Genomic DNA, 11,395 nt, shown 5'->3' on the forward strand with positions numbered 1-11,395 from the left:
TTCCAAAAGGTATCCTACAAGCTAAGTCTGCACCCTACCTGAGTACTATTCTAATCTCCTTCCCCTCTAACCTGCTGCTCCACTTCCTGCTCCCCATCCTCTACTCTGTATCCAATCTACTCCCTGCCTTATCTGTACTCTGTTCCCATGCTGCTGCATGCTATACTTGCTCTAGTTAGTACTAGACCTTGGGTATTCTTAGATTTGAAATAATACATTTTTTAGGCAGGGAGTGTGGTTTGTTTTGTTTTGTTTTTTTGTTTTGTTTTTTTTTAAACCATATTTTAATACCACCAAGCACATCTGAGGCACTGAAATCCTAAGTAATTGAGGATAACTTCAGGAAGGGGTAAAAGAGTCTGCTATCTAATCAATAGATCTTAGGCAGTAGGAGATACTTGCTTAAGAAGCAGGACAGTAGTCATCTAGCAGCAGTGGTGGTGTTAAGATTGCATGTGGATCTAGTGGAAGCATTTAAGTTCTGTTTACCAAATTTAACTGGTCTGGTGCCTAGTCCTTAATGGAAATGTAGTCATGATTGACTACAGTTTGGAAAAGTCAGGGTAAAAAATAGCAAGAACAAGATACTGGCAAACTTAATAGGGAAATGTACAGTGCCATATGCCAGGCACTAGGATTACCAACTTCACTTTTATTAGGATTAAAAACTCATTTAAATTGAAAAGGAAGAACAAACTATATATTAATATCTGATCTTACTGTTTTCATTTATAGTCCAGTAAAAGCAAAAGTTCTTGCCAGAGAGTACTGCTGGACTTGTACTGATGAGAGAGCAAGCTACCTGCAAGCGTTTAGTCTGGGAACTAAAAAGATAACTTGTCTTTATGTGATTATATTTTCTTGCTTTTTAATTTTGAGACATTCATCTATACAAGCAGTTGACATCAGACTTGCTATTTGGACTGTTATAACACAATCTGACATTCTTTATTAAGATAAAAAGACAAGACTCATGTGCATGGACAAGTTGTCAATGGAATGGATTCATTTTAAATATGACCTTGTGTGGCAGAGCACGGCCTAGGGGTGCCGTGAACTCCCCTAGCACCCCCTATCTACTGTGCCAAATCAGTTTCAATGCACCCTCACTATCTCTCCTGCCATGTCTTTGATGTTAATTATTGGTAAAGGGAGGCTGCCTTTTTACCCTCTTTGGCACAGTGCCCTGAGATGTCTCCGTCTGTGCCCTGCCTTTGCTTACACTGCACTATAGCCTCTGGGGCCACGCGTGGGTCCTACAATCACCCCTGCCTCCACGGGTGCTCTGGCTCATCTTTCTGTCTGCCTGCGCCCTCGCTCGCACTGGGGCCTTTCCACACACTCTCGCCCACACTGGGGCCTTTCCACAATCGAGGCTCAGATGGCCATAGCTGTGCCTGGCCCCTAGACCCCTTCTCAGGTCTTGCGCCCCACTGGGCTCCTCACTGAGGCTCAGGTGGCCGTAGCCGTGCTTGGGCTCCCCCCCCCCCCAGGCCCCCTTCTCAGGTCTTGCGCTCCACTGGGGCTTCCCACTATTGAGGCTCAGGTGGCCATAGCCATGCCTGGCCCCCAGTCTCTGCACCCTCTCTGGCACCAGGAACCCCCACGCTACTGTAGAGCTCCTGTGAGGCCTCTTCCAACCCCTACAGCCTCACCCGGTCCTCTGGTCTTACACAACTACAAAACAGAAAACTCACACTCCTGTGTTACAATATAAATTCCAAGCCAACTGGCTAACCAGAATTCATATCCCTACCAGGGTTTCCTCTACCCACTGTCGCCAAGCAGACGCTGCTCAGGCCATCAGGCTTCTCTGCTCTGCTTGCTCCAACAGAGCTCCACCTTCCTCAACTGCCAGAGGGGAACTGATCTCCAGCCTCAGCCTGGCTTGTTTATATCGGCCAGGCCCTGCCCCCTTCTGGTCAGCTGACCAAACTGGTTGTCTCGGCAACCCGCACCTGTACTGCCCTGGTGACTGGCAGTTGAGCCTCCCCCTTCTCACCACGAGGGGTCTCTCAGGGGTCACTTCCAATTTAGGTGCAGGGCGCTTAAGTGCCCTGCGACACCTTGGTAAACAGAAAAGTTACATGCCAGCATAGATAGAGGAAACGTGGATGAAGATTTGAAAACTTGATTTACTTGTACATATTTCTGTCTGTCAATATACAGTATTTTCTTGTATACCATGTACCTGCAAATATGATATGTACCTTTTTGGGGGGAGATGGGAGCCGGGGGAAAGAGGGAATGACTAGAAAATGTTTTTTCTGAGTTATGACTGCATAGATCAGGGATAGAGCCTAATCTTCACTCACTCACCTTCCTTTTCTGGCTCTGCCTAAAGCAGAAATTTCAGCTACTACTGAACATTGGTCTCCATGGGCGGACCTACAATTCTGAAGAAGTAAAAACGGGATGTAAAATAGGAGGAGAGAGACAAAGAGTAAATAGCAGACATCAAAACTGCAGGAAGGAAGACTGGTTTGCTTGATTAGTGGAACGTCAAAACTATTAAAATGGAGACAATCATTAACACCAGTGGACTAAAGTACAAGGGACTATTAAGTAAAATGACTCCCTTAGCTGTCTGAATAGAAGTGCCATTGCTGCTGCCAGGAAGTTGATTCCTACTTCACACAAAGTTTAAAACCAAAGTGGGGTGCTTCTCCTTGGTGTGGAGGTGGGGCTGGAGTCTTCCTGCTTAAGATAGGCACCCTAATTTTGGTAAGCCAGGTTTTGAGAAAAAAGATCCATGGTGTAAATACAGGAAGTCATAGATTGGAAGGCGCTAAAAAGGACCTCACAAGAACATTGGGTCCAGCCCCCCCTGCACTAGACCGGAAAGACAACTGTGGGCAGGTGACTGCACCAACATGAAGTGCTTTGTAAGTCCATGAAGTGCTTTGTAAACATGAAATGCTGTAGAAATTGTAGTAAAAAGTGGATCAAAGAGTTTGTCTGCAAGGAAACTAAGTTAAAAAGAATTAAGGTCACTTTAATTCTGAATGAGACTAGCCATATGGGAGTATGGTGGTGTTTATTTCAATTTAAATTCACACTCCAATTAACTTTCAGTGTCACCAGGTAGACAAGCCCTAAGTGCCCAGTGTCACATAGCTTGATACTGACAGAATTGGAAATAGAACCCAAGCAACCTGATTCTCATTCTGATCCTTTAATCATGGGTCACACAATTTCTGCATTCAGTTGTGTGAAAAACTAACACTGGAAGTAGCATATAAAAGGTAATAAACAATATGAGTACTTAGGGTTGACTGCATCACGAACTTGACTAGAATGATACAGAAGATGGAAACTATACTGCTAGAAAGATAAAAAGACAGGAAAATGGTAAATGTCAATAGAGGAAGAAACTGATATACACGAGTACTCAAGAGGATGGTGGGAAAGATGGGGTAGGGGAGAAAGACAACATAATTATCTCCTTAATACTAGTCACGCTTTTCACTGACAGCAATATGAGTGAGCAGAATTTGACAAAAGGAGGGGAATATGTATTAAAAATGTTGAAAAGGGGATGTCCTTATATCGCTCTAAATATTTCCTTGTGCAGTTATTGGTTAGATATACTTCACCCTGAAATGTCCTGGAGACATGCCCTCTGGATTCTTTCCCAAGAATAGCCAAAAATCTCTCTAGGAAAAGTTGTCCCAGGTGTTATTTTAGTACATGTTAAACCTGGGTTTAGGGAATTTTTAATGAGTATTGTGGGAATATGCACATAGTACAGATATGAAGAGCCATATGTTATATAACTTGCTATATACCTAATTCAGTACCTGATTTAGGGAGATTCCAAAGTTGTTGTTGGTTTGTTTGTTTTTTTAAAACAAGAAAATTTATCTTTTCTCAAAACCTAGTAGTAAAAGTGTATGCTAACACCAGTTCTTGTAATGTAATGTAATGTTTTTTCAGGCCCAGATACAAAGTCCACAGAAATCAATGAGAATATTTCTGTTATTTTTACAGGATTTGGCCTAGACCAGTGGTGCTCAATTTATATCCCACGGGCCAGATCCAGCATGTGGAGCAGTATCATTTCACCTGTGGGGCTCCCCATTGATCTGGAAACTTCGTGGTGGGGGAGAAGGGCAGCATTACTTCCTCCCATAACCATGGCAAATAATGCTTCCACTGCTGTCCCCTAGCCAAGTTTCTGAACCCATGGTGAGCCCTGCTGTCCAAATGACTTGGCCACCATGTACTGAATTGCACCAGCATGTGAAGTTGGGCCAGTGCAAGAGACTGCTCCAATTTACCTGAATACTGTTAGTACTAATGGACTCTCAATACTATAGCTATTTTTCCAGTGCTTAATCAACTTAATTTTAATTCAAGAATTACTCTGCATTTGATCAAGTAGTCTCCAAAACCAGCTCATCTTCTGCTATTGCTGGTAACAGGGATGAACAAGTAAAGCGTATGTTTTAATTTGATTATATCAGCAAGGCCAAAATATTCCCGATTTTGTACTTTTGTTTGCAAAGCACACTGGATTAGTGGCATACAATCTTTGGGTCTGAAGGCTTGATGAATAGTGTGGGGCCCAGTAAACAGTCCAGACCCTGTGGGTTGGGTATGTCTGATCCAGTGTGGGATCAGCCCTCGGGTGCAACCTCACATGCTGCCTAGTGAATCATATGCTGAATCCAGTCATGAAGTGACCCCATGCACCAACATGATTGGGCACATGGGGTTATGTCTTCTGGTCTGCAGGGCTCTCCGCGAATCTGGAAGTTTGGTGGTTCTGGAAGCTGTGGCAATTAATGTTGCCACCCCTCCCCTACTGCCAGATCTCTGGACAGGTGAGGAACCCCATGAGCCAGAGGTTGAACATTTAGTGGTAGGATGTGGTGAACTTAAAGCTGGGAAGAAAAGAGTAATTTCTTTTTATATGGAACATTTCCAGCAGAGTTCTCTCCCATCTATACTTTTAACTCCCACAGACAAGTGTCTGCTAGCACTAAGAAGACCATTCTGGACAATAACATCTGGAAATGTTAGTTACTTAGTTCATTTTTAGAACCATAGAGAAAATAGGTTGGAATGCACCTCAAGAGATCATCTAATCCAGCATTTCTCAGTCCATGGGTCGTGACCCAAAAGTAAGTCACAAGAATATATGAAAGGGTTGCGAACAAACTTTAAAAATGGAGTCTCCTTTAAAGGAGAAAAACATGGGAAATCACAGCTTTTCCCTTGCAGGCTGGCAGAGTTCTAGCCTGCAAGGAGCTGCTTGGGTCCCACACATACCCCTCCACCCCACACACTGGATCCTGGGGTGGGGCACAGTGGGTCAGAAGTGAGGGGCATTGGGTTGGGACTGGCTATCAATGTTTACAGATGGGTCCTGGTACATAAAAGGTTGAGAACCACTGATCTAATCCAAACCCCTACTCAAAGATGGTCTAAAGTATACAAGATGAATTTCTAAGCTTCACTTAAACTTCCATTGATAGAGGGGCCACAGTCTCCCCAGTTACTCTGTTCCAGTACTTAACCCCTATATAGTTAGAAATTTATTCCTAATATTTGGTCTCTAATCACTTTTGTTAATCTTCTCTGAGGTCTTTACAATTAATCCACATCATTCTTGAAGTGTGATGTCCAAAACTGAACATAATATTTCAGATGCAGTCATACCAATGCTAGCCAAAATGAAAGAATCCCTTCTCAGGGTTTGCATACAACATGACTGTTAAAGCAGTCCAGTATGCCATTAGATTTTTTGCAACACCGCTACACTGTTGTATCCTATTCAGTTTGTGATCCCATGTAATCCCAGGCCCTTTTCTGCAGTACTACAACTTAGTCATTTCCTATTTTGTATTTGTGCATTTCATTGTTCCTTCTTAAGTGCACTTGTCCTTAATTTCATTTGATGTATTTCAGATAATTTATCAGGGCTGGTTTGAACCCCATTTCTGCTACCTCATCTGGCTTGGTGTGATGCACAAATATTCTAAGTATACTCAGGTCCATCCTCCAAGTTCTTAATTAGGATACTGAACAATACTTGCTGCCCTGTGTGTTTTTGTTTTTGTTTTTCTCCCTATTCAGGAATTCCTCTATTTTTCTCTCTCCCTCTCTCTCTTTTTTTTGAACTATTATTAATTTTTAGAGCAACTTCCAAGGCATAGCTGATTGGCATCCTCCCAACCCCCAGGCCAAAAAAAAAAGTTCTGCTCAAACTGTCTGTTATTAATCATCAGTATAGTAATAGACTTCATAGGGAAAATCTACTACATTCACAAAAAGCAAGGAAGATAAAACAGAGAGGGCATGTTCATTGGAAGTAAACAAGAAAAGAATGAACATACCCTCTCATCCCAATTACCCCCATAAGAACTTAAGGAAATTGTGCCTAGTGGATAAACTGAACTCAGCCAAAGTTTCAAGTATATCTTGCTAGTTCTGTACTGGGTAAAGCATAAAGGAGAAAAAGAGGGTCAGGAGGGCAGGATGATGACACATCCTCACAACTGATGTTTCTCAGCTGCAAGGAGATGGATAGAATGGACCAGATTCTGTTTAATCCAGTGAATAACCAAAAGTGCAGCTTTCATCCCATTTTGAGCTACCCAATACAATTGTAGGTATGACTTTCTTATTCCTTATGGTACATAAGACTAGGGAGACATCTGTGCATCTCTGGAGGGTGATCCGATTCCTATAATGGAGGTAGTTATACAGTACACCCATGGTGGGGGGCATGATACACTTGTTTCTACACTTGAGTCGGGCAACTCAGAGTTGGTCGCAAGCTGTGCTTTGATTGTCTACTAAGTGAAACACAGTTCTGCCCCAGACATCTGAGAAAGAAGAAAGTAACCTCTAGGATGATTTAACTTCAGTTTTCAAAGAGTTCAATAGGAATACATTTGGGTGGTTGTATAACCACAACATTTGGAGATTATGGGATTCTGTTGGCAAAATTTCAATTGACAGTTATAGAAGCCAAAGTGAAGATAATGTAAGGTCAGTTTTCTTATGGTGTCTATTCAGGGAGTAATTGGATGAAAGGTCACTTTGGAATAAAGAAGTATACTTGGCAAATACTAGACCATAGAAAGCAAATAAGTGTAAGGATAAAATATCTTGTAGAGAAATTTTGAGAGGTCTTACCACGAGCTGGGATAATTCCTATTCTTTCATAACTTCCGAAGCTGGCACAATACACTATTACTTGTAGGTATTTACTGTTGTATATAAAAAAAATATTCCTGTCAAAACACTTGTTAGGTTGGTATAACTACTAACATGAGGAAAAAATAGGGCAGTTTGTGCGAATATTCTATAGTTTGTCAGAACAATCATGTATTAAACACAGGTTTAATTATGCAGTATTTTACAGTCAGTCTTTGCCTGTTTGATTATACCCTAATGCAAATACAAATCTAAACAACTTGGGCATGAATGTATTAAAAATAGGTATAGCAGCTTGTTTGGATAGCTAATGAGTTGCATTAATGTGTTGGGGGTTTTTTTTATCAGTTCTTTTGAGCTCAGTATATAAAATAGTACTTTAAAAAAGAATTTCATAAAACACTAATTTTGTTTTTAAATCTATATATTTTTAAATCTCCAACAATACAAAACTTTCCTGAATTTAAACATTATTATAAACTCAAACCATTCTCTAGAAAATCATGTAAGCAAATTCGTAAATCCCTCCTCATGCAAGTTAGCACTTAGGCCCTCATTCAGAAAAGTATGTTTAAATACACAGACTAGGTACTCAAAGGTTCATGAAACTCATGTATGCAATTGAATTAGAAGTATGCTAGAATGATGTTTAAATCTTGTTTATTCTCTGGATAAGTAAGGCTATAAATCAAATGGATATTGTGAGTCAATATATGGGCAGAACCATGAAGGGAATCTTGCCATGCTTAACACGATGTTTGCCTTGAGCAGGTATTAATGTTTCATTAGTGCTGAAATTAAATAAAGTAAAAAGAGATTGAATTGTATAGCTAATGACAGTCTGTTTTTTCCATGAAAACCTCAGAAGAAGCCTAGAAATTCACCAGAGGCCAAGACCTATCCTGTGGTATTATAGGATGCAGGATACTCTATAAAGTAATTTTATTGTATATTTGGGGTGCAGCTTACATGTTGCCTTATAGTAATTGTTGTTACTACTCCATGCTTTAGTGTTTCCTTTCAGAAGTACTAACGCACAGCACAGTAATCACCCGTGCTATGCTGTGCATGCAGTGCATTGTTCGTTTTAGCCACTATTTTGCCATAGCAAACTGCTGCTCACATGTAGCTGCCACTCACGTGCAGACTCTCATGATTGCTATGTCACTGTAGCACATCATACAGCAACATACCACATTGCTATGGTGACTTGAGCTGACGTGTAGACATGCCCTTGGATTCAGAAGATTTGGCACACTTCTAGCATAAGCTGTATTTAGACAGGTACGCTAGATAATGTAGTTTGAATTTTATAATGGACAGGCCATTGAGCATTGATGGGAGCAAATCTCAAAAGTATTTTTCTTGTGGTTTTGAAAGGTATTTGGTACTCTGGACAGTAATATTTAAACCATTTTACAATAGCACTACAAGGGGAAACATTGCTGACACTTACTTTCAGTATGCTCCATTTTGCTAAGACAAACAAGAAATTGAACCAAGTTTACTCAAACTTAATAAATGTATTGCCAATTTGTTTTCAGCTAATTTTACAAAATTTGTTTAGCTAGTGACTTCTTTGTGTTGATCTCCTATATTAACTTAGTATATGTTGACTCTTATTTTAGTTTCATACACTGCCTGGAAGTGATCTATTGTTCTCCAGTACAATTAACGAACCAGAAACATTTGTTCAGGTTTTTATCTAGTTTATTAATAATTTTTAAAAAAGACACTTGCATTTGTAAGTTTATTCCATAAGTAGTCTAGTGAAGAAATTTGTATGACTTTGTTTGCACAGGTGAAAAGGTACAATACAAGGAAAAGAAGGAAGTTAGACTTGTGTACTCAAGTAACCAGAAAAAAAAATGTTTTCTTATATAATTGGTAATGCCCTTACATCAAAGAAAAAAGGTTTTGAAGCAGTTTCTAATTTTATTTGAATTACATGGCTGTAAGACGAGAGTAATTCAATTTTAAGACCATCAGAATTTGGCCCTCCAACCTAATCAAGTGAGTGATGATTTAGCTTTTATCCCAAAGCATATGGGAGACAGCTCCCAGTTTATCAGGCCTAGGCTAATACTAGTGCTGAGAGAGAGAAGTCTCAAAGCCCAAGATCTGAGAAGTTTACTGTTTGTTTTCATAATGTAACAATCTCAATGCAATAGCTATAGGTACAGAAATTAACTGAAGACATAAATAGTATGTGAATGTCTAGGAATAAAATATCTGTTTTTATCTATTCCTAGATAAAATATCTGTTATTACATGGAACAAGATGAAATAAGATTAGCAGAATGGTATGACTGTATTATAGTCTGCCTCAAAGTAGAAATTAATTCTGTTGTAGGAATCATAGAATTATAGAAAAGTAGGGCTGGAAGGGACCTCAAGAGGTCATTTAGTTCAACCACCCAGTTCAAGAAGGGAGATGTTAGCACATTTTATGGGTCTAAAGCAATAATTCTCATTTGGAGATGGTAAAGTATGTATCCCATTGACCTAGTTTCATCTCTGAACCCACCAACCCAACCCCTAAGGACAAAGGAACAGTGGATATATTTGTATGTGTAAATTTACATCTCCTTTGATCTTTTTAGATGGTTTTACTATCCAACTGCTAATGCTTAATAGGAAATGTTCCATACTGTGTTTTTGTAATGTAATAACTGATCAATAGAGCACTATAAATGAAATGAAATGAAAATGAACTCTATATTGCAGATTTACAGTCACATTCTCTTGCTTCTGGAAGAAGGTGCCTTTTTTCAGGGTCTACATTCAAAATTCTTTTATTCCAAAACAACTACCAGCAACAAGAGACTGAGAGAATATTTAGAATCTAGGGGAGGTTAAAACAAAAGCGTTTGTGTTATTAGTCAGATAAAACACAGAAAAACATTTTTTAGCAATTGTAGATATCTGTATTCCAAATCCAGTAACTAACAGTCATTACTTATGTGCACACAGCAATCACCATTGTGCATGGCAAGAACCAAATGGACTGTTCTTACTTGACTGTTCCTAAAATCCTCTCAATAACATACTTAAAATGTGAACCAGAACTAGGCGTTAAATAGCCATCATAGAATTAGGTAATGATAAAAGCTACCTTAAAAAGTAATTAGAAATCTCTTCAATTTTTGGGTGGACAACAGGGTCAACACTGTACAATAAAATGGAATCTGTTTTGGAACTATACCCTTAGTGCTTCCCACAAACACTCTTTTGCCTGTCTTATTGTAGAAGGATAAAACTCCATCCAAAGCTTGTTTTTCTCCAACAGTCATTTTCAATGTGCTTGTTCCAGATTGCTGTGTGCACATAAGTAAGGACTGTTGGTTATTGGATTTGGAATACATACATCTACAATTGCTTAAAAAAAATTTTCTGTGCTTTCCTTCTTTATGGCAGCCCTTCAAGTATTTGAAGGCTGCTATTAGGTCTCCTTAAGTGCCTTTTCTGCAAGCTGAACATGCCTAGCTCCTTCAGCCTCTCCTCATATGACTTACCTTCCAAGCTCTCTATCATCTTTGTTGCCTGCCTCTGGACCCTTGTATGTTTGTTGAAGAAATAAGAGAGTAAAAGATCTCTCCAGTAATGAGAGAACTAAACTGGACTCCTCAGAGATATTTCTGCTATTTGCACAAAGAATAAGGGCCAAAATCAAATAGAATTTTCCTGTCCTACCATTCAGTGCTCCATTTAATCTCTTTAAGATCGTTATACATCATCTTCTGTTTTATTTTTTGTATAAATTGGTAGAACAAACAATCTTATTGCATGCTTTTAGTAAAAATTATGATTTATATAAATGCTGTTATCTAATTTATGTGTACTTTTCCCATTTATTATACTGTTTTGGCAAAAGCTGTAAATAACTAGTACTACAAGCTCTGTTATGCGGCATCCCCTGGGAATGACAGATGCCAGTTAATCAAATATGCCGGTTAATCAAGCATCAGTGTGCCAGGCGACAGGGAGGGGGGCCCTGTGCAGGCTGCTTTGCTGTGGGCCAAAAAAGTGACAAAGAAAAACTCAGCTTGCCATGGTGAAATTGGAAGTCCCTGGAAATGGTACTTCTGATTTTGCTTTTGCCATGTCACTCGGATGCCGATTAGTAGAGTTTTCTGGCAATAAAGTGCCTGTTAACACAGCTTTTGCTGTATTACACAATGCTAAGTTCCATATACACGCACAGAGAAAGTTATACACTTAGAAATGG

The sequence above is a fragment of the Crocodylus siamensis genome, chromosome 2, assembly GCF_052110815.1.
Source record: "Crocodylus siamensis isolate JL-2025a chromosome 2, ASM5211081v1, whole genome shotgun sequence".
Lineage (NCBI taxonomy): Eukaryota > Metazoa > Chordata > Crocodylia > Crocodylidae > Crocodylus > Crocodylus siamensis.